Source organism: Homalodisca vitripennis, chromosome 8 (assembly GCF_021130785.1).
Source record: "Homalodisca vitripennis isolate AUS2020 chromosome 8, UT_GWSS_2.1, whole genome shotgun sequence".
Lineage (NCBI taxonomy): Eukaryota > Metazoa > Arthropoda > Insecta > Hemiptera > Cicadellidae > Homalodisca > Homalodisca vitripennis.
In genome coordinates, this window is record NC_060214.1 from 122,494,719 (window position 1) to 122,521,290 (window position 26,572).

Below are 26,572 nucleotides of genomic sequence, written 5' to 3' on the forward strand. Positions count from 1 at the left end.
CATAAATAATCGAGTATACAAATTATATTAGTTGTAATATTTAGACCCCTACAGCCTTTAATAAAAGACGATAATATTATTTTAGTTTATAAAGTATATCTTGATAGCCTACAGAAATTATTGAGAATTTAACTCTAAGAAGATACAGGAATACTGTGCAATATTATGATTCGTATGATGTAGGTTACGTAATTTGAAAGTAATCACTAACGTAATAGTAAATAATATCACAATAATTACATAAGTTTAGCTTAATTTTCTGATGGTTTCATAAATAATCGAGTATACAAATTATATTAGTTGTAATATTTAGACCCCTACAGCCTTTAATAAAAGACGTTAATATTATTTTAGTTTATAAATTATATCTTGATAACCTACAGAAAATTATTGAGAATTAAACTCTAAGAAGATACAGGAATACTGTGCAATATTATGATTCGTATGATGTAGGTTACGTAATTTGAAAGTAATTACTAAAGTAATAGTAAATAATATCACAATAATTACATAAGTTTAGCTTAATTTTCAGATGGTTTCATAAATAATCGAGTATACAAATTATATTAGTTGTAATATTTAGACCCCTACAGCCTTTAAATAAAAGACGATAATATTACTTTAGTTTATAAATTATATCTTGATAGCCTACAGAAATTATTGAGAATTAAACTCTAAGAAGATACAGGAATACTGTGCAATATTATGATTCGTATGATGTAGGTTACGTTAATTTGAAAAGTAATTACTAAAGTAATAGTAAATAATATCACAATAATTACATAAGTCTAGCTTAATTTTCAGATGGTTTCATAAATAATCGAGTATACAAATTATATTAGTTGTAATATTTAGACCCCTACAGCCTTTAATAAAAGACGATAATATTACTTTAGTTTATAAATTATATCTTGATAGCCTACAGAAATTATTGAGAATTAAACTCTAAGAAGATACAGGAATACTGTGGCAATATTATGATTCGTATGATGTAGGTTACGTAATTTGAAAGTAATTACTAACGTAATAGTAAATAATATCACAATAATTACATAAGTTTAGCTTAATTTTCTGATGGTTTCATAAATAATCGAGTATACAAATTATATTAGTTGTAATATTTAGACCCTACAGCCTTTAATAAAAAGACGATAATATTATTTTAGTTTATAAAGTATATTCTTGATAGCCTACAGAAATTATTGAGAATTTAACTCTAAGAAGATACAGGAATACTGTGCAATATTATGATTCGTATGATGTAGGTTACGTAATTTGAAAGTAATTACTAACGTAATAGTAAATAATATCACAATAATTACATAAGTTTAGCTTAATTTTCTGAATGGTTTCATAAATAATCGAGTATACAAATTATATTAGTTGTAATATTTGGACCCCTACAGCCTTTAATAAAAGACGATAATATTATTTTAGTTTATAAAGTATATCCTTGATAGCCTACAGAAATTATTGAGAATTTAACTCTAAGAATTTTTTTTTTGAGATACAGGAATACTGTGCAATATTAATGATTCGTATGATGTAGGTTACGTAATTTGAAAGTAAATCACTAACGTAATAGTAAATAATATCACAATAATTACATAAGTTTAGCTTAATTTTCTGATGGTTTTCATAAATAATCGAGTATACAAATTATATTAGTTGTAATATTTAGACCCCTACAGCCTTTAATAAAAGACTTTAATATTATTTTAGTTTTATTAAATTATATCTTGATAACCTACAGAAATTATTGAGAAATTAAACTCTAAGAAGATACAGGAATACTGTGCAATATTATGATTCGTATGATGTAGGTTACGTAATTTGAAAGTAATTACTAAAGTAATAGTAAATAATATCACAATAATTACATAAGTTTAGCTTAATTTTCAGATGGTTTCATAAATAATCGAGTATACAAATTATATTAGTTGTAATATTTAGACCCCTACAGCCTTTAATAAAAGACGATAATATTACTTTAGTTTATAAATTATATCTTGATAGCCTACAGAAATTATTGAGAATTAAACTCTAAGAAGATACAGGAATACTGTGCAATATTATGATTCGTATGATGTAGGTTACGGAAAATTTGAAAGTAATTACTAACGTAATAGTAAATAATATCACAATAATTACATAAGTTTAGCTTAATTTTCTGATGGTTTCATAAATAATCGAGTATACAAATTATATTAGTTGTATTATTTAGACCCCTTCAGCCTTTAATAAAAGACGTTAATATTATTTTATTTTATAAATTATATCTTAATAGCCTACAGAAATTATTGAGAATTAAACTCTAAGAAGATACAGGAATACTGTGCAATATTATGATTCGTATGATGTAGGTTACGCAATTTGAAAGTTAATTACTAACGTAATAGTAAATAAATATCACAATAATTACATAAGTTTAGCTTAATTTTCTGATGGTTTCATAAATAATCGAGTATACAAATTATATTAGTTGTATTATTTAGACCCCTTCAGCCTTTAATAAAAGACGTTAATATTATTTTATTTTATAAATTATATCTTAATACGCCTACAGAAATTTATTGAGAATTAAACTCTAAGAAGATACAGGAATACTGTGCATATTATGATTCGTATGATGTAGGTTACGCAATTTGATAGTAATTTACTAACGTAATAGTAAATAATATCACAATAATTACATAAGTTTAGCTTAATTTTCTGATGGTTTTCATAAATAATCGAGTATACAAATTATATTAGTTGTATTATTTAGACCCCTTCAGCCTTTAATAAAAGACGTTAATATTATTTTAGTTTATAAATTATATCTTAATAGCCTACAGAAATTATTGAGAATTAAACTCTAAGAAGATACAGGAATACTGTGCAATATTATGATTCGTATGATGTAGGTTACGCAATTTGAAAGTAATTACTAACGTAATAGTAAATAATATCACAATAATTACATAAGTTTAGCTTAATTTTCTGATGGTTTCATAAATAATCGAGTATACAAATTATATTAGTTGTATTATTTAGACCCCTTCAGCCTTAATAAAAGACGTTAATATTATTTTATTTTATTAAATTATATATTAATAGCCTACAGAAATTATTGAGAATTAAACTCTAAGAAGATACAGGAATACTGTGCAATATTATGATTCGTATGATGTAGGTTACGCAATTTGAAAGTAATTACTAACGTAATAGTAAATAATATCACAATAATTACATAAGTTTAGCTTAATTTTCTGATGGTTTCATAAATAATCGAGTATACAAATTATATTAGTTGTATTATTTAGACCGCTTCAGCCTTTAATAAAAGACGTTAATATTATTTTATTTTATAAATTATATCTTAATAGCCTACAGAAATTATTGAGAATTAAACTCTAAGAAGATACAGGAATACTGTGCAATATTATGATTCGTATGATGTAGGTTACGCAATTTGAAAGTAATTACTAACGTAATAGTAAATAATATCACAATAATTACATAAGTTTAGCTTAATTTTCTGATGGTTTCATAAATAATCGAGTATACAAATTATATTAGTTGTATTATTTAGACCCCTTCAGCCTTTAATAAAAAGACGTTAATATTATTTTAGTTTATAAATTATATCTTAATAGCCTACAGAAATTATTGAGAATTAAACTCTAAGAAGATACAGGAATACTGTGCAATATTATGATTCGTATGATGTAGGTTACGCAATTTGAAAGTAATTACTAACGTAATAGTAAATAATATCACAATAATTACATAAGTTTTAGCTTAATTTTCTGATGGTTTCATAAATAATCGAGTATACAAAATTATATTAGTTGTAATATTTAGACACCTACAGCCTTTAATAAAAGACGTTAATATTATTTTAGTTCATAAATTATATCTTGATAGCCTACAGAAATTATTGAGAATTAAACTCTAAGAAGATACAGGAATACTGTGCAATATTATGATTCGTATAATGTAGGTTACGCAATTTGAAAGTAATTACTAACGTAATAGTAAATAATATCACAATAATTACATAAGTTTAGCTTAATTGTCTGATGGTTTCATAAATAATAGAGTATACAAATTATATTAGTGGTAATATTTAGACCCCTACAGCCTTTAATAAAAGACGTTAATATTATTTTAGTTTATAAATTATATCTTGATAGCCTATTTAATATGAAATATATAAAAGCAAGCTTTTTTTCTCGTAAGTGATCACTTAGAAATGAATCTTGTACTGATTAAAAAGAAAAAAAATATAGAAAAAATATATAAAGACCCGTTTTCAAAGCAACTGTTTTAGTTCACCATAAAAACGGGAATACATTTGTCTCTACACAAACTTGCCCCGATTTTCGCTAGAAAACGTTACAAAAATTATAATCGCTTTACGTAGTCGCTTAACATGATTGTTTTGGTTACCTTTGTAAATAGTTCACTTTGTGTTGTATAAGTTAAGTGGTTTTGAAACATTTAATAATAAACAGGTACTGACTCAGAGAACTATAAACAAATGTTTTAGATTGCAATTATTATTAAAATAAAATATCCACATATGTTTTGAAGGCCAACTAAACTTACAAAGATTCAAGAGTAGAGTAAAATATGATACAGAGCAAAAGACGCAAATGGAATGGAGAGATTTTTAATAATTTTGATGAAGGATTTTAGCAGGAAAGATGCCAACTCACCAAAGTTGTTTCTAGCCTTCATTCCAAACACATGAGCAAAACATCTAGCTCAGCCAGGGCTTCCATAGTTCGGCCGATGTTCAAGGTCGTTGGTGTCCCCGCTATTACTCCACAAAACAGTCACTGGTATTAGGGTGTTCAAAAATTCCTTCTTACAATAGAACACTAAGAAGTTACAGATAAGAGGCCCTCCAAAACGACTTTGACACTGTGCAAAAGGAGAAAAAAAGGGGCGAGAGAATTTTTTGAGCGAATTCTATATTCAAAACGACTCCGACGGTACACACACGGTTCAAATTCACTTTACAGCGGTACACGGACGCTTTGGGACAAACACACACCATACGGTATCCGCCCAGCAATAAGAAACGTCCGGCTTATCGGATGGCAGAGCTATAGTCTATCAATCCGGTTATATTACTTTCTATAATGAATGTACTTGAATATTTTAAATACTCGTATTAACAAAAATTCTTATAGTAAGTAATTACCGTCATGGTCGCAACATAACGAGACTTGAATGATAACTATTTTTACATTAGCCCGCTGTTACTTCAATAGCTGTCTTTTATCTCTGTTCACGATTTAAATAAGTAAAAAAATTGATATAATTATTGATAATATCAAGCATTAATACTTTGTATACATAAATATACGCTAGAATTATATAAGGTTTTCTTTAATGATAAAGTAATTAATATATTTAAAACATATTGATTTAATATTACTTTAAAAAAGCAAACATTACAAACAAACTAAACAATTATATTTTATGGCAGGCCTCATATTAGAGATTTTATATATAAACTTGTGGGTTCGGTTTTGAAATTTTTCCTCCCAATTTAAGTTGTTATAACAAACTAAATTTTGACCTAATCCTAAAAGTTTTTTTAATTTACTTAGACAATTTTCATTCTATAATGTTTAACTGTCTACTAAAATCTAACATTATATATAATACAATTATATGATAAAAAGAGCATTTCATTTAAGAATATTATTTAAAAAATGCAAAATTCTGCAGGGGCTAATATGTTTTCTAGCTATGTTTACTCAAATTAGTTGTACTCAATCAGAGTTTTGCATACTACAGTATTCACTTTTACTATAGTCTGGGTCTAAACTCAGGATTGCTCGGTAATATGCGGTTGTGACTTGGTACAGTATTATAATTATAATACGTCACATTTGCATTGTCTCTGCACACTTTGGTGTGGTTATTCTGTGTCACAAATATCGTTTTGAAGTTGTTTGAGATCTAAATTAAACATGTATTTTCTACATCAATGAAGACCTATAAATCTCCTTGTTGTATAAAACTATTCACTAAAAAGAACATCGTAAAAAATTTGTTAAACCGAAAAAAATGAATGATATTGAAAAGGTATATTTACTACAGGTGATAATCAGCTAAATGGTCTCCTCTTTTATATTTCACCCCTTTAACCCCGACGTCCGTACTATACGGGACGTCGTAAAAATGGCGTCAACTCCCGACGTCCGTATAGTGCGGACGTGCACTTTTTTATTTCTTTACTGGCCACCTATTTCACCAAATGCTACAGGTTATATTTTCGAAATATCCTCAGGAATAATGACATGCTAATAACAGTTTTTACATTTTGTACTGGGATCAGACTATCATATTATATAAAACCAAAGAATTTGCATGTCATTATTTAAAACGTTTATTTTTTAAACGGACTAAAAATTATATAAACTGAGTCATGTAATTTGTTTCCACAGTGTGGAAAATTAAAAATATTATTAATCTCCATAACTTCTGGTAAAGAAATAGCCTAATAAATGATTGTTCAAGTAAACCAGACCGATATAATAGACAGGACAAACAAAATTATCTACGCTCTGTTACCTTTTCACCCCAAAATGAATAGAGTTCTTCCATTCACAAGTATTTGTACCACGTTTTAAGGGCTCTATGTCATTTCTGTCGGACAGACGTTAAACAGGCAGACGGTTACTGTTTGAATCTGTTACCATAATATTAAAAGGGGAATTCCTTGAACAAAGAGAGACTATATGCGCTGTTTCAATTATAATAGGAATATTGTTTATATTGTTAGAGTCTCAACAGTGCTTTAAATAAATCATGTCGCCAAGGTTTTCTAGACGTCCGAATGCGCGAATAAACTTGATATAAACGTTATGAAGACTAGAAAATTGTTGCACATAGGCTCTACTTGTTTCAACGAAGTTATTGATTTATTATAAGGTTTTAAAATCTTAAAATCGATAAGTCCTATTTATATTTTTCTGTCTGTACATTACAAGGTTTAAGTCATATTTTATCCAATGGAAAAAGATAAAATAGGAGGCATTATCGATAAATGTCAATTAGGAAACAAGGACTTGACCAAAGTGCTCTGTGTTAAAATAACCAGGAAAGTCTCTTTTAGATAGGGTAACAAAGGGCTTGACCACCATAGCGAACCCTAAAAAAATACCGTCCATGTATTTATTTATGGCCTTTATTTTCGTTAGCTGATAATGAACCTTTCATGAAATATTTCGTATTTATGTATGGCAGGTTGTGAATCTTGAAAGAAATCACCTTTTATATCTGTGATCTATAACGTTTATAAGTATTAAAATTGTTTTAGTATATATCTATTTTTTTTAGATTTTGCGTTTTAAAAGACTTATCCCTACAGTTAATAACTACCAGAAAGAATTGTTGTAATGATATATATATATATATATATATATATATATTAAGCCAAATAAATACTTTGTTTTATTATTTTGCTGAACACATATTTTGTTTTTTACAATTCTAAGCACTCAATTATTCCGATCGTAACTCTGCTGAAAAGAATGTTCAAGAAGTAAAGCGCAAAGTCCGCAGAGCCTAAGGGCCGCAGCACGCTGTAATATTGAGATATTGTATTGTTAGTGTTATTGTTATGGAGGCTGCAGTAAAGATCCTGGAATGGCGTCACTCCAAAATCTGTACATGTTTTATATAAAACCTAGACTGTTTAATATTCAGAGTTACCAAAAAAGATTCATTTCGTTCTCTCAAAATAAGTTTTTACTCAATACATTATTAATATGATATCATTAAGATTTTTCTAAAACGACCTAAGGTTTTCCTTACATCTATCAATAAGTACTGTAAAACCATTTTACAATATCCTTCATTTTACATACATAAAATTCCACAGTATAATACCTCAATGGGTTACCTGCAAAAATGTGCCTATTCTTGTACACTTAATATATGCTGTAAAATTAACTTTTCGTTATATACCATAACAATACCAACTATATATTACATGTAGATTACAATACATTATCGCATTGCCAAAAGTCAAAAACAGCCATACTTTAACAAACCTCAGGGACTAAATCATACATAGATTAAATAAGACCACATTTGCTAATTATGAAATCATTCGCATTAGTGGTATCAAACCTAGGAACATTTCTTTCCTATAACAATTTTTTCCTAGTGAAACAAAAAAAAGAAATATTCCATAGTATTCAGAATGTCATTTAAATCTCCAACGCATGGCTTAGGCAAGCTTTTACCCACCCCCCCCCCCCCCCACCCCCCCCCCCCCCCACCCCCCCCCCCCCCCACCCCCCCCCCCCCCCACCCCCCCCCCCCCCCACCCCCCCCCCCCCCCAATAAAACACATTGCAGTAGGCTATAATTCATGTTTTATCTGCTAGGGTTCAAATTGTAAATCTATGTTTTTTGTCGTGGAATGTCTCCTGACCATCAATAAAACACAATTGCAGTAGAGCATAAATCTAAGTTGTTTTAATTCTGGCTAGGGAGTTTAAATGATGGTGCATGTCACTCCTCAATGGAAATGTCGTTGAACCATCAATAAAACACATTGGCAGTAGGCTGATAATAATGTTTATCTGCTAGGGTTCATTGTAATCTATGTTTTTTGAGCGTGGAATGTCTCTGACCATCATAAAACACAAATGCAGTAGGCTAATATCATGTTTATTCTGCTAGGGTTTTAATGATGGCTGCATGTCACCTCAATGGAATGGTCCGCTTGAAAACCATCAATTAATAACTCACAATGCAGTAGGCTATATAATGTTTTTATCATGCTCAGGCGGTTAAATTAGGTAATCTTATGTTACTGCGTGGAAACTGTCTCTGACCATCAATAAAACACCACATGGCAGTAGGCTATATCATGTTTATATCTGCTTAGCGGGTTCGCAATTGTAATCTATGTTACTGCGTGGAAATGTCCTTGACCATCAATAAAAACACAATGGCAGTAGGCTATAACAAGTTTTATATCTGCTAGGGTCAATTGTAATCTACTTTACTCGCGAGGAATTGTCTCTGACCCACAATAAAACGACAATAGCAGTAGCCTATATCATGTTTTATCTCTGCTAAGGGTTCAATTGAATCGTTTATTTCAGAAACCCCCTAACTAACAAAAAGTATAATAAATTTTAGGAAAAACAATAAAAAAACTCTCTCCTCTACAAACACCATTTTTTTTTTTCTTTATCTTAGGTTTTTTTTAACGTTGGTTTTTCCAACACTACATTTAGGAAAATTTGCCTTAGTTGTGTTTTCTTTTAGATCCTCTCTACATATTACATTTTTGTGTAGGAAAAAAAATTATTAAAAAAAAATTCAGTTGAAGGGTTTTTCTGCACCAAATGGTTGTTCCAATATATAACACTTTTTCGATTGTCCTTTATATTATCTTAATGGTATATTTTGGATGTAGTTAAAATAAATTACACACTGAACAAGTGGTCAAAAATGATTATTTATTACAGAGGAAAACATCTATTTGCAAATAAAAAGGAACAGAAGTGCAACGTTATTCACACCCTTTGATCCACCTTCCTCAGGGTTTTCAGAGTCAGTTGTAGGCCACAGTAGGATTGGCATTTATAAAAATGTTCATAACCTCTCGTGTACTCAGTTAAATTTTCCTCAAAATCCTGTGGTATTCTTTTCTTGTTAATGGAGGTACCTGAAACCATTCCAGCTTTTTTTGATAATAAAATGCAGTTTAACCTGATGAGAAATAAAAATAACAAAAACTTGTTTGCTAATTTTATCATTCCTTTAACATTATTTCTCATGGAGTTAGTCTAAATTTTTCGGTGGGAAAATACAAATTTTAAGAAATAAGTTTTAGGCTTTACCTTTCCTTGGGGATAGGCCGGCCTGATTTGGTAGTATATCTGGAGGGACTTATCACATTTCAGGAAGGTGGATAATGTAGATGAAATTCATCACCAATCAATAAACGGTTTCACTACTACTTTTCCCTTTGTTTTTTTTTTTTTTTCCTTGAGCTGAAACTAAAACTGCTTTATATGTTGGAAAGTTTGAAAGGGCCTCCCTTCTTGTCCTTTTTCGGAACATTCCTTCCTGAAGTTTCATCCAGAAGCAGAAGTGGACTTTTTATAAGAAAGTGTCCATCCAGTCCTTGAAAGTTCAAGATTTCATCTGCTTTGAAAACTCATGGTGAACTGAAAAAGCGGCCTGTATTACTGAGCCCTCCAAAATAAAGTTCTCTTATATTCCTTCAAGGGGTGTAGATCCTTGTCTACCGTTTTCTTATGAGACCGCTTTATACAACCAAAAATCCCTTATCACAAGGAGAGTAACGAGTGCCCTCGTACTGGGAAGTTTGTAAGTGATTGTTCTCTAGGTTGCAGTTGTCACACAAATTCATTAAAAACCTAATTACAGTGTTGTTCTTGTTTTGGCCGGAAAGGTCCATCACTGAATAAGACTCCAAATGTTTTAACAGAATCTGGGATCTCTCCGTTTTTTTTTTTTTTTTTTTTATATATAGTCTCAAAAATAAAAAGAAACCACACCTCATTGGGAGATTTGTTTCCTTCCCCTTCGTGATTAGACGTACATTCTTTGGCCTTATTTGCATTTTCTAAAGTCCACTGTAATACAAAAATGTGTTTACCCCATTAATTGCCTCCATTGTAAAACATTACCTCCTGTACGGGTATGTGGGGCAGGGGGATGGTTCTGCCATAAAATCAAAACACTTATAGCAACAGTTGTCCATCGAATTTGTATCTTCCACTTGTCTTGCTAACTGTAAGGAATGATAACTATTTTTCTTTTGCTTCTCCGTTTTGTGAAGAATTTAGCTCAGCAGCAACATTAACGTTTTAGCATTGTACCACACATAAGTGGGATACCTTTAAATTTTACTGGAAAAACTTTCGACACTGACAGCATACGTCAACTTGAGGAACGACCAAATGAGAAATTTTAAAATTTTCCTTAAAGTAGCCGTAATAAAAGTTTGTAATTTTACAACTTTTTCCTAGATCACAGGATGTTTATCTATAAACATTTCATCGCATTTTCTTGACAGTAAGCCGAGCAATCTAAGTAATTTTCCTTTTGGCTTACCACCATATATGAGTTTCCTTTAATTTCAATATGACTTTATATGTTGAATCCCAATTAAGTATTACAGATATTTCCTGGTATTATGAAGCGTTTTCCACTTTCGGGTTTTTGGCCCCTTTCAAGTCACGTGGACTTTTTCTCCTGGAGCAAAAGCTGACAAATCCTTTTTTTTTTCATACGATCAAGCTTGAAATTCCCATGGACTTTTAAAACATACACACTTTTGCAAACAGGTATAAAGACAACCGTTAATTTTTTAAATGATAAACCATAAGTTATGATTTCTCTTGAAACTCTAGTGTCCTGTTCCATTAGCTCTCATTTTGGGTTTCTTCATCTCATTGATTCAATAGTTTTAGTTCTCAACATTTTTGGAACGCCTACCAATTTCTGTTGGGCCTCAACAAGTGGTTTTGAAGGTAGACATCTTTGAGCATGTTCTTGTTTCCAGGTGAGTAAACAAAAGTTTCCAAATGTTTTTTTCTTGGACTCATTGTTTATCTTACGATGACTATTTGATTAGGACATCTAGCCCGACACTCGGGACTGCCCGCACGCTACAAACTATATCTCTCGGTAAAACACTTTTAGCTTGACACCTGCATACCTTTGTAGGTAAAACATAACCTGGCCCCCTTTAACTCTTGGACGATCACGTATGATATAACGTTTATAACTTTCTGGTCGTGTTGTTCCTCTTTTTCTTCCATGGTGGTTTGTTTGCTCCTTTCAATCAGAACTTTCACTCATTGTGACAAAACACGTATAGTTAAATAAAACAAAACTGTGATCACTTATTCAACTAACTCAGATTTCTGTTCCGACAAGTTAGGTTAGGTTTAGACAGTTAAGTGGTTAAATAAAGCAGTATTTAAACAAACAAACAACAGCTGACCAGAACTTGAATGAGTGGTGAAAATGCTACTCTGGCTCCCAGTGTTACCAACTGTCATTTCTCAATAAATTTCAAATTATCCCCTAATTTGTTTTCAGAAAACCGCCCTCAAGTGGTTGTCACTTGGAGGGGTTTCATGCACACTAAACAGAATATGTCACGTTGCATTTTAGTGTTGGTTTATAGAGGTTACAGAATAAGGGGTTTTCTACACCAAACCTGGTGTGTTTATCACTAATACTATAGTTTTTCTAAACAAAAACGTTCAAATAAAAAAAAAAAAATGTTCGGTTTAGGGGGGTTTCCCATGAAATAAACTTATTCAAATTGTGAATCTATGTTTACTACATAGAATGTCACTGAGACATCAATAAAACACAATGCAGTAAGGCTATAGTCATGTTTTATCTGCTAGGGTTCATTCAATCGTGGTCTATGTTACTGCAAGGAATGTCACTTAGCATCAATAAAACACAATGCAGTAGGGCTATATCATGTTTTATCTGCTAGGGTTCGATTTTGGTCTATGTTACTGCATGGAATGTCACTGAGCATCAATAAAACACAATGCAGTAGGCTATATCATGTTTTATCTGCTAGGGTTTAATGATGGTGCATGTCACTCAATGGAATGTCGCTGAAACATCAATAAAACACAATGCAGTAGGCTATATCATGTTTTATCTGCTAGGGTTTAATGATGGTGCGTGTTACTCAATGGAATGTCACTGAGCATCAATAAAACACAATGCAGTAGGCTATATCATGTTTTATCTGCTAGGGTTTAATGATGGTGCATGTCACTCAATGGAATGTCGCTGAACATCAATAAAACACATTGCAGTAGGCTATATCATGTTTTTCATCTGCTAGGGTTCAATTTTGGTCTATGTCACTCATGCATGGAATGTCGCTGAGCATCAATAAAACACAATGCAGTAGGCTATATCATGTTTTATCTGCTAGGGTTTAATGATGGTGCATGTCACTCAATTGAATGTCGCTGAACATCAATAAAAACACAATGCAGTAGGCTATATCATGTTTTATCTGCTAGGGTTTAATGATGGTGCATGTCACTCAATGGAATGTCGCTGAACATCGATAAAACACAATGCAGTAGGCTATATCATGTTTTATCTGCTAGGGTTCAATTGTAATGCGTGTTACTCAATGGAATGTCGCTGAACATCAATAAAACACAATGCAGTAGGCTATATCATGTTTTATCTGCTAGGGTTTAATGATGGTGTATGTCACTCAATGGAATGTCGCTGAACATCAATAAAACACAATGCAGTAGGCTATATCATGTTTTATCTGCTAGGGTTTAATTGTAATCTATGCGTGTTCACTGCAATGGAATGTCCGCTGAACATCAAATAAAACACAATGCAGTAGGCTATATCATGTTTTATCTGCTAGGGTTTCAATTGATAATCTATGTTACTGCGTGGAATGTCTCCTGACCATCAATAAAACACAATGCAGTAGGCTATATCATGTTTTATCTGCTAGGGTTCAATGATGGTGCATGTCACTCAATGGAATGTCGCTGAACATCAATAAAACACAATGCAGTAGGCTATATCATGTTTTATCTGCTAGGGTTTAATGATGGTGCATGTCACTCAATGGAATGTCGCTGAACATCAATAAAACACAATGCAGTAGGCTATATCATGTTTTATCTGCTAGGGTTCAATTGTGGTCTATGTTACTGCATGGAATGTCACTGAACATCAATAAAACACAATGCAGTAGGCTATATCATGTTTTATCTGCTAGGGTTTAATGATGGTGCATGTCACTCAATGGAATGTCGCTGAACATCAATAAAACACAATGCAGTAGGCTATATCATGTTTTTATCTGCTAGGGTTTAATGATGGTGCATGTCACTCAATGGAATGTCGCTGAACATCAATAAAACACAATGCAGTAGGCTATATCATGTTTTATCTGCTAGGGTTTAATGATGGTGCATGTCACTCAATGGAATGTCGCTGAACATCAATAAAACACATTGCAGTAGGCTATATCATGTTTTATCTGCTAGGGTTTTAATGATGGTGCATGTCACTCAATGGAATGTCGCTGAACATCAATAAAACACAATGCAGTAGGCTATATCATGTTTTATCTGCTAGGGTTTAATGATGGTCTATGTCACTGCGTGGAATGTCGCTGAACATCAATAAAACACAATGCAGTAGGCTATATCATGTTTTATCTGCTAGGGTTTAATGATGGTGCTATGTTACTGCATGGAATGTCGCTGAGCATCAATAAAACACAATGCAGTAGGCTATATCATGTTTTATCTGCTAGGGTTTAATGATGGTCTATGTTACTCAATGGAATGTCGCTGAACATCAATAAAACACAATGCAGTAGGCTATATCATGTTTTAATCTGCTAGGGTTCAATTGTAATCTATGTCACTGCATGGAATGTCACTGAACATCAATAAAACACAATGCAGTAGGCTATATCATGTTTTATCTGCTAGGGTTCAATTGTGGTCTATGTTACTGCAATAGAATGTCACTGAGCATCAATAAAACACAATGCAGTAGGCTATATCATGTTTTAATCTGCTAGGGTTCAATCGTGGTCTATGTTACTGCAAGGAATGTCACTGAGCATCAATAAAAACACAATGCAGTAGGCTATATCATGTTTTATCTGCTAGGGTTCAATTGTGGTCTATGTTACTGCATGGAATGCCACTGAGCATCATTAAATATATCAATCATTTTCCTGACACAGATTCTGTTTTATTTGCTAGGGTACAACGATGGTGTATATTACTGCATAGAACGTCGCTGAACATCATTACCTATACTATTCCTTAGCCGGACACCAATCATGTTTCGTTAGTTGGGGTTCAATGAAGGTGCATGGTACTCGATGGAGGAGGGTTGGACACCATATGCGTGTTACTACTCCGTTGTCTGACTGTTTTTTCTGCATAGGGTTTAATTATTTCTTTGTGATTTTCTGCCTCTATAATACCTACCAGCAAGACATCTCAAGAATAAAATGAGCCATAAATTAAAAACTTTGAATTTACCTCAGCGAGACTCTGACGACGTGGTTTCGTATTTATACTTTTTATCTTTATAATTAAATATTTATTATTTTCTGAGGCCACTGTTCCGCTCTCTAATAATAAAAGATGAACAGAACTCACGCTCTATAACTGAACCAACACCAGTACAAATTCAGTAACTCAATATGAAGGTCAATTAGGACACTTCACTTTTTATAATATCTTTTATTAAGCCAAGGTAAGATAATATGAGATAGTATAAGACGTGATACGTGTAATTTGTGAGAACATTGCGACAGGCACTTGTGTTTTGATCTACTTTTGCAGGGATGTTACGACCACGTCTATGCTCCACAATGGGTTAATGCTCAGAAGAGTGGACGTTATTAAGGGTTTTTACATTCCAAGTACATTTTAAAAGTTAAAAATATTCAGCACTTATTAATTTCCTTTATTTTAATTACACTTATCAGTAAGAGGAGATATCCATCCTCTTTCAAGCCTTACTATGCCCGTCCTCATTCACCGAAGACGGCCAGTGTAAGGATCTTATTAAACCACATAACGGGGATAGTTGCTACGGTACAAGATTTATGGTACACATAAAATGTGCAATTGTCTCAGACATATTTAAACCTCCACCATCACTAGTTACGATCAAAAGGCAAACGTTTTAGACCACACATCTGAAACTTTATGACAACAATCATTATAAAATTTACAAGTCCATATCTTTTCAGATCCAACGTCTTAGACGACAACACCATCGCTATTTATTACATACTAATCGCTTAGGACACAATCATGATGAAATGTCCGGTTTAAAATCGTTTGTAACGAGGTAAAAACTAGAAATATCGATACCTTTGCGAAACAAATTTTAAAATTACAACACATAATTTTAGTTACAATATTTCGTAATACTTTCCTTCAGGATTGCTTAAGAATTAACACATAATTTAAACAATGGTATTTTTCTCGCTTATAGGCATTACGAGATAGTGTGTTAGAGCACATTTAAACCAAGCACTTAGTTAACAAAATGATAATATAAATAGTTTATGTGTAGTATATATCTACTGCTCAAATATCCGATTCATGAAGAATGTTTATTTTCATTATAAAGCAACATGTATAAACAATATAAAATAATAATATAAAATGAGGGGATACCATCTAAAACGAGTTTACAGGGAACACAAAGCCGTACAATGCGTTGTATGTTAAGATAACTCGGGTACCGTCCTTTTATCGTACAGCGTAAAAAAGGAGATTAGTTTTACCGCCGCGTTACTACGCTAAGCCTGCAAAATACCCTCTATGTATTCATGTTCGCTTTGTATTTTCGTGTATCAGCTGATATACGGTATATGAAATCCTCTTTCATGATGCTGTAATTTACAGCAATATATTGTTTTGGCATCACTAAAAGTGTAAAAGACCAATTTTATTTATCTGTTTTTTTTGTCACCAACTTGTATATGTCTTTGGAAAACCTCAAATCTGAGTATAGCAACTTTTCAAGACGCACGGATAGTAAAATAACTCTTCATTCTGAGTTAATAAAATTAAATAACTCCTTTTACATTTCCTGATACATGGTAAATTTTCAACAATATCTAACTTACTGAAAAATACTTAAGTCTGCCATTTTTCATGGTAATCAAAACAAGTACAGAATATATTTTTATAACGTTCTTAATGCTTAGATTTTCTTTTTCAATGTTTTTTGTTGATTTCCTAGATGTTACTCCTAATTGACAAGTTCGTATGCTATACATACAAAAAGTTTTTCTTATGCTCTTCTCACTTTTTTAATTAAATTATCAAATAGCTATAAGATTAAATCTTTTTACACGCTGGAAAACCCTGAGGTTTTAAAATTAAAAATAAGAATATAGTTTTTTAACAAAAACTATATATTCTAGTATACTATTCATAAAATATAATTTTTTTTATTAAAAGCTACTTAAAATGTTTCCGTCCATCTAATTAAAAGTTTAAGGTAGTTTTTATATACTTATAAAAGATATACAATACGTATTCAAATGCACATTGTGTAACTCACAGAACATAAAAACTACTAAGGCATTTTCACATTTTTTTAAATTATCTCCTTATATTAATTCAACCAAAGGAATTATTCAGAAATTAGGTTGAAAAACTCAACCTACAGATTTTCTCCTAAACTGTCATGCCGTGGAATATCAAAATGTATTTTTTTATTAATTTATGAGCCTTTAAGAAAAACCCCACAGCAGGTAATTGGTTTGATACTTAAGTAACCTAAAGGTATAAGAAAGTGCTTGTTTCAATTAGGGTTGAACTAGGGTCTAATTTATTTTTGTTCTTTATAAATGATGTATCGAAGCAACTGAGGACATATTTTTAGAGGTGGAAGAGTAAGTGTGTTACTGTACACGTTTTCCATCATCTTAGTGTCATCTGTGGGGTTAGTTTCTAATATATGATTGGAAACCTTGAAAAAGAGTTCAAAACTTAAAATTGAAAGTAAACATCGACAAATGTAAAGCTACAACTTTGAAGAAAGTTAGGAAAATAGTTGGAAAGTTTTAACTTTGAAACGTATAAGCGTGAATGGAAGTAAAATATCGAAGTATACACACTTGCAGCGAAAACAAGGCAGTCAAGTGGGAATAAGAATATTTTTTGCAACAAACTGCTGACGGAAAAAAAATATTTTGTCTTTATCCTTTAATTGGATAAAAATGAGGTACGGTAGTGAAATTGTGGTTATTCAAAATAATAGTTATATCAAAAAGGTTTTAAGGTTGTTTATAAGTCGTTATATTCTTTTATTAATGTTGCTTAGATACATTCTTTACAACATAATTGCATTGTGGATTCTTTTATTGATAAATAGGACATCTCAACAGTGAAGACTAAACTTATCAAATTCATTTTAATCATTTCGTTCCTTTACTTATTGTTCAAGATTAATTCAGGCCATATTTAGTTTAACACTTCTTGTACAGTTCTGATAGAAAATTGGGTACTACAAAGTCGCTTAGATCGTTCATTATTGCTCAATACTATTTCTGACATTTGTAATTATCCAAATTTTACACTGCAGATATATATATATATATATATATATATATATATATATATATATATATATATATTACAATAATTGATAACAGAAAATGAGCATGAAATGTTGATATCGGTGCTTCATTGATTTGGGGAAGTCACTTCCTTTATCAATATGAAGAAGGTTTTGTAGTTTATGATAATTATTATGAGTTTAATAAATGCTTGTATTGACAATTTAGACCATTAGATTCGAACTATTTATGATAAGTAAAAAATTTAACACACCAAAAAAACTAATTTTATGTTTTTTATCGTTTGTTTTACGACACTTAATAATACTTTTACAGTCATAAAACATAATTTTGGGATGTGTTTGGTTAGCCAAGCCAAACTTTCATACCTGACAAAGTTATGGCAAAATGAATCGCCTAATGAGAAGTAGTTACTTAAATTTGTAGAATTAAAGAAATATTTAGGGTTTGAATATTAAACATATATTACTCTGTGTATAGTCCTTCGTAAAAAGTTGTATAAATAGTATTAGACACAATAATTATTTTAATATAAAGTTTGGCTTCATTCATTAATGTATTAATTTCCAAGGCATATTTACTAATTAAAAATAAATGTAAATTTCTCTGCGTATCAAACATTACAATTAATACAGCTTATAGAATTCGTTAACATAGGATATCACAGGATATCTAGATCATATTTGGTAAAACATGTACACTTTATTCTGACTTTCCTTTTTATATGCAGAATTATTTAGTAAATTAGTAATTAAAATTCCGCCTGATGTTTAAAGATAAATATCATACTTACAGTGTATAGCGAATGACTATATGAACTATTTCAGATTTGTAAAAATGTTTAACAGAGATTGGTTGTTTGGTTATGTAATAAAAAACCTTTAGTGTTACTTCAGGTAAATATTTGTTAATACGTGACTATTTTATTTAGATTTATTTGCATAATGATTTAGTAAATTAATAATACTAAAAATGTTTCCTGAAATAGTGTAAGGATGACATTAATATGTATCTAAGATATGTAAAAATACGAATCTTACAACGTAGAAACATTTATAAAATATTTATAATGGATAAATTGTTTAATAGAAATTGCATGTTTGGTTATATAATAAAACACGCTAATATTATTTTTATAATACATCACGAGATGTGCTCACAAAAGGGAAGGACAAAATTGAACATGAGTAAAAGGCAGTTACATCCAAACATTGTCGTTAGGAAACAGTGCCCTTGTTAGTGTTTACTTTTCATTATCTGAAGTATTTTTACAGTTTGCAAAATCCGGCAAAGCGAGTTGCGTTTACTTATGGGTCGTCAGTTCCAAGCCTAAAATATTGTAATTGATTTACTTGGATATTTGGGAAAACTCACTTCAGGCGCTGTCTTTGTGTAGGTTTAGGACTGCTACTTTACTAATGTTTATTTTTCATTTCCCAAGATGTTTTCTATACATCTGTAGTATATTAGATGGATTAATATTAGTACGTGACAAGCTATGAGTCTGAAATATATTCGCGCAATAAAAAGTAATGTACAGGCACCTATAGGCACCTGAATAAATTAGCGCAAATTTTAAAAGAAAACAAGAACAGGGCTATTTTATTGTCCTTGCTTTGACAATTAACAGAGTACCTCTATCGTAAATTAAAAGTTTAACTGTTCAATAAATTCATCAAAATTTTTCATGATAATGACATTAAACAGAAACATTAATCCTTCAGTATAAATGACCACAGGTTCGATATATTTTAAATTAAAGTAAAGTGCGTTTGGTTAAAAAATATGTCATATTCAAACTACTTTCGCTTTTACTCGAAACAAAGTACAAAATATAAGCACAAAGAATAAAGATAACTCCTAAGCTTGCATTAATGCCTCCCCAGATTTACAATGGAATCCTACATTTCAAAGCATTCGGCTATGCCCCTTCAAACATAAACTTAGGCTACATTTGGAACCTGATTATTTTAAAGTTTAAGTTGAGGAGGTGATATATTTTGTTCGGTATTACTCTTATTACTTGGAATATATTTGTAAATTTGGTATAACTAAAGTTTTTTTAATAACTGTGTGTTGAAAAACGCATCAGAATAAAAACGTTATTTATTTATTTTATTACTAAATTATATAAAATAAATTTTACTGTCCCTAAAATAAAGTTTATACGGACAAAAATAACATGATGTATTGTGTTTACTTGTATGCAAATACGATTAAATAAATGAGTGTAGCAATGATTTTAAATAGCTATTTACAAAAATTCGTTTTCAGAAATCTCAGAAAACAAATATATAATGTAGATTTTTAAAGATTCTAGACGTAGTTTCAGTTCGTTTTTCAGACGCAGATATTACGGTATTCATGTATTGGTTCTGTTCTGGCCAGATTCGGGAAACGATAGCGTTTTTTATTAGAATTGTCAACTAGAATAGGCTCCAAACCAATAGTTGTTTATTAATACAATATGACATAGCGTTATATGATTCCAGTTATTCAAAAATGACGAAAATTATAAACCCCTTAAAATAGGACCTGGACTACATCCTCTACTTAAAAGGTAAATATCTAGCTAAGATGGAGGATTGTGTCCAAACGTAAAAATGTAAGTTTACATTACTAGTAGACAAATAATTTGAAATGTAGGAAAAGTTTCATTTAATTTGTATTATTTAAAAGTATTGAAGATTAAATTTACAAAATTTAAAGATCCTATACAATGTGTTAACTAAGATCTTGAAATGATAGATAGCTACAAAACAGAGTCCAATTAAATGTTCATCAAAACCCAGTTAAAGCAGGTAGAACATAAATCAATAACTGGTCAGGAGAACCCTATAGTTATATTTAGTATCATAATAAATTATGTAAGTAATTTATGTCATTCATTAAACATAAACATTTACTCGCCCGCAGCACCTCTAAAAAATGAAATTAAATTAAAAACTAAACTCCGGAATTTATATCCTAATGCATTAAGGTCCATGAAAAAAGTGATTGAAGTAAAATTATTCTTAATAATAAAATTTGTATTTGCGTTATTAATGATCTACATAATGCTATCTTAAAATATTGTGTTTTATGTTAAGAACTTCAAAATAAAAAAATGTTAAGTGTAGCAGATCTCCTTAAACAGTTGCAATCGTAATTTATTTTACGTCTAAATTTAATAAATAAAGAAATTTCATGTTATTTCATTTACCTTTCGTGTTTGCCGTAAGATACCTTAACATGTTAAGTTCATATTTTGGCAAAACAAATATACTTGGTTATTCAATAGTGTTAAATATTACAGACTAGGTAACAAATAATTTCAACTTCTCGCTACATTACATTGTTGATCAGCTGATCTGTGATACCAACTTACGAAAGCATAATTTAACTTGTTTGAAGGTTAAGTGACAAAGATACGTAGGTACATTTTGTTACTGTTTGGATAATATTGAATCGCAGTAGTGCTATTATGTTTTAAATGTTATAATTTAGTTCATTTCAAACATAATTTAATTTACCAGTAGAGTTTGCATTTAAATTGCGGAACTAACTGAACGTTTATTACCCTGCGAAATGGCTATATCTTGCACGGTAAGGTATTAGTAGCAAAATTTAATAAAAAATACCAAACTATTATTTCATTGTATTTGCTTTATTGTACAAAGTTTTGTTTAGTATAAAATTGTCAACAGGTTTCTCTGTAGAACTTTGTTTTTATTACTTATTTAACAAATTAATCGTACGTTAAACGTAAGACATGGTTTAGCGAATGCTTTTTTGTTTTTTACATAACACATACTTAAAAATAATAGGAATACCGTTGTGGAACGAACTTTATTCAATTTGTCATGTCAAACACCATTAAAAAAAACTGCAGTTGTCTCTAAATCTCTTTTCCCAAACTTCCAGCAAATGATCACTTGACCTCAGATACCAAATTGTGGGTGAAATATTTTTTTGGTATTACACAGTAACAAAGTATTTCCGGACCCTACGTTTACAAAAACTATTTTTCATTATTTTTAATTAAAATAAGCTCAGAATGTGCCGGTAACGCTACCCGAATCACCCTGCATATACTATAATGATAGATAAACCAAACAAAAATGAAAGAAACTCTCAAGGTTGTTATTTCAAAGAGTAGTTCGTGATCGTTTCCTATCGAGAACGTAATGAGTTGTGAAAGAAAGGGAGGGAAAGTTTAAAGCCGCTTAGAACTAAACTAAGTTACGTAAGAAAAGTTTGTGAAGCGCAGAGCGTTAAAGCGTCTCTAGTAACTTATAGTTCACGTTCAATTCGTATCGTTACACAAAATTATAATTTAAAGTCGTAAAAATGGTAAAGACTAACGGAATAATTTGTTTAAATAATTTCTCATGTGAAGCAAAACCAAATAAAAATGCAAAAGATATAATATATAAATATTTGTAACCTTACTTGTTAAAATTATTAATGGTTACAACGTATACAAATATTATAAGAAGCTCCTGACAAGTTCTTGATATACAAGGTGTTTGAAAAGTCTGGGTACGGCTTAATATTTTACAAACCATAGCAGATAACATCTATAAACTTTGCACAGTGTCATATGGCTATGTAAACTATTTTTCCTTGCTATTACCATGACATGCCAACCATGGGGGGACGGCCCACAGAGGAAAACATGGAAATCTTAAATTAAAGCATGGGTCGAGTGATACCTCATTTGAAAGTGCTCACTTAGTAGAGTTGAATGCCGCAAACAGCTTCTCAAAAGGGTTATTCAATCAGAAATGGCGGGTTGTTTTAGGTACACATTGTGAAGTACATTATGCGCTGCCATTTCTGACTGGATCGCATATTCTGGTGCGGTAGGCGGCGTTTCACTCTACTAACCAATGGTTTCACTGATTAGTATTTATAAAAAATCACAAAAAAATTTAATAAAAATATTAAGTGGTAAGTTAACTATTTCACCAACAAATAACAATGGTAGAACTTAATTAATTCATAAACATAAAGACGACGAATTCATTTTAGTTTTATTTATTGTGTTATAAATTTATGACATAATTTGCCAAGTAAAAAAGTCAGTGAAAACACATCGGTTAGTAGAGTGAAACGCCGCCTACCGCATCAGAATACGACAATCCAGCCATGGTAATAGTAAGGAAAAATAGTTTACATAGCCATATGACACTGTGCAAAGATTATACTGTATATTTTATCTGCTATGGTTTGTAAAATATTAAGCCGTACCCAGACTTTTCAAACACCTTATATATATATATATATAAGGTATATATATATATATATATATATATATATATATATATATATATATATATAAAGAAACTGCAATATATATAATATAATATATATTATATATAATATAATATATTACATTTATTATTATTTATAATCATCACCCCTTGACAAATTTTTGTTTTCAAAACCCCCGAGAATTATTTTTAGTAAAGCCCCTTATCTGAAGAACCTTCTGGTAAGACCTAAATTATTGCCTAACCAAATTCTAAATTCAGAATCTGGTAAAAAGTTTTTAGGTTGCCATTCTTGCGAAGACAAGCGTTGTGCTACATGCAAAATTCTAAATCCTTCTAAAATTTTACAAGTAGTATAACTAATAAAACATATCAAATTTCAAATAACATTAACTATAAATCGAAGAATGTAATCTATCAGTTGTCTTGCAAATTTTGTCCCAAGGACTATATTGGTTTAACAACAAATCCCTTACATATTAGGATATATAGCCATCGGTTTTCATCCAACAGAAAAGACGACAAATTGGTTTCGCAACATGCATTGGCTTATAACGAAATATTTAATAATTGTTACACATTAAAAGGGATTTGTAAAGTACCAGAAGATTCTTCCAAAATTCAATTAGAAAATTTAGAACAAACATATCAATTACTCCTTTTCTCCTTTTCATAGTAGGAAAGCCAGTAAAATTTTGTCTTCTGCTTCTAAATCTTTACTTAAAGAAAGAATTGCATATCATCATCGAGAAAGATACCTCCTCCAAAATAGTATTGAGTGTAAAAAAAACTGAATTAAAAAAACACTGATCGGTACAGAATTCAAACAACATTCTCGAAAGCATCCAAAATATATAAAAGTTTCTGAAACAGATAAGAAAAAGAAAAAATCTCCAAACTGGAAAAAATTAGGCCTAAAAAATGTGATTTGCCTAAGGATGGCAACGTGAATACGGATGCAAATAATACAAATGTAATCAACCTCTCTTCAAAAATCCTGAATGAAGCGGAAATATCAGTCTTATCCAAGGGTTTTAAAACTTTTTTTCTGTGGCACAAAAATCGGTAAAGGCACTGGATTTCGTAACTGGAATCGAGTCGGCTGTTTCACAGTTACCTGAGGAACAGGGTGACCGGTTTCGTTGTGAGGCCAGTCTTTACTCAGAAAAAATTCCTCCCACAAAACCCAATTTGACAATAGAGGAGAAAAAGGCCAGGTCGATCCTTGGGAAAGACGACACGGTCAAAATCTTATTACCTGCCGAGAAAGCAACGCTACTGTGGTTACTGACTCAGTAGCCGTATAAAGAAAAAGATTGCGGAAACTTTTAAATACTGGCAAATATACAGTTTTTAAATAAAGACCCGACTGATTCATTTGAACGCAAAGTAGCAAAAACACCTTAAGAAAACATAAAGAATTTTTTTCAGAAAAATTTAGATATATATTAACTCCTCACCACTCCAAAATCCCCCATATGTATGGCCTTCCCAAAATCCACAAACCTACCATCCCTCTCTCCGGCCCATCATTAGTTCTAGTGATTCACCTTGCAGGGAATTGTCTAAAGTCCTCTTGGACATCTTAACGACATTGGTAGGAAAAACTGACTCTTTCATCAAAAATTCCAGGGATTTCGTTGAGAAGTCAAAATCCCTAAAGTTGACTGAAACTGACAAACTGGTAAGTTTTGATGGCGAAAGTCTATTTACAAATGTACCAGTTCCAGAAACTCTCGGAATTATTAAATCACGTCTCAAAGAAGACCAAACATTAAAGGATAGAACTAAACTTCCCGTGTCAGTAATTATGGAAACTGTTAGAAGAATGCACTTGCACTCAATGCAATTATTTTGAGTTAGAGGGTAAAATTTACCGTCAAGAATGAGGGGATGGCAATGGGTTCTCCACTGTCTCCTATTTTCGCCAATATCTTTATGGAGGAATTCGAGCAAAAAGCTTTGGCTTCAGCTCAGTTCAAACCGAAGATTTGGTGGAGGTATGTGGATGATACCTTTGTTATTTTCTCTCATGGAGACATTGAATTAAATAATTTTTTTGAATCACATTAATAGTATTTCTCCTTCCATCCGCCTCACAATGGAAGTGGAAGTCCAAAACAAGCTTCCCTTTTTGGATGTGTGTGTATTAAGAGATAGGGATGTCCTTAAGACAACTGCACTGTTTTTCGAAAGATAACACACACAGGAAAATATTTAAATTATGAATCCAACCATCAAAAATCTGTCAAAGAAGGAGTAGCCTACTCGTTGTTTAATAGAGCAAAGAGCTTGTGCTCAGATAAAGATGGACTAAAAGAAGAATTTAAGAAAATTGAATCGGATCTCAGAAGCAATGGATACCCTCAATTAGTAATTAATAAGTGCAAACGAACCAGAAGAATCATTCCTGAGTCAGAAAAACAGAATTGTGATAAATTTGCGTTTATGTCAATCCCTTATGTGCCGGGATTATGCGGAGAAGAAAATTAGAAGAGTAGGTAGAAAGTACAACATTAGAACCGCGTTTAAAACACACAACACTCTTAGACAAACTCTCGTAAAAAACAAAACCAAAAAATGGCACACAGGATTTCCAAAAACTGTGTTTACAGTATAAAATGTAGCTGCAATAGGGAATACATAGGCGAGACAAAAAGGCCACTAAACGTAAGGATAAAAAGAACACAAAGAAAACACGAGAAAGGGTTTCACAGAAAAGTAAAAAAATTGCACACCATTGTTGGTCGGGAAGACCATCATATGAATTGGGATTGAAGCCCCACATTAATACCTCGGGAACCACATTTCTTCAAAAGGAAATTAATTGAGGCAACATTTATTAAATTGGCAGACCAACCCAATCAGTCAACCATCAGGTCGGAGATTAGGCCGCTTTGGTTACCAATTCTAAAAAAATGAACTAAAGAGAAAACCAAAAGAATCAAACGGATCGGATATTTGTAAGAAACCAATGCGGAGTCACAATATGGTTTTAAGAAGTTTCATCTCGCATGAACCAATAATAACGAAAGGGCCCATTCCTGTTCCCCTTTCCCTTGTATTTCCGCCATCTTGTTTTAAGCCAGCCGTCACGATTGCCATTGGCTAGTCCCTCTGGTCAGTCGTAGGTGGTTAGTAGACGAGTGAAGACGTATTGTGTGAC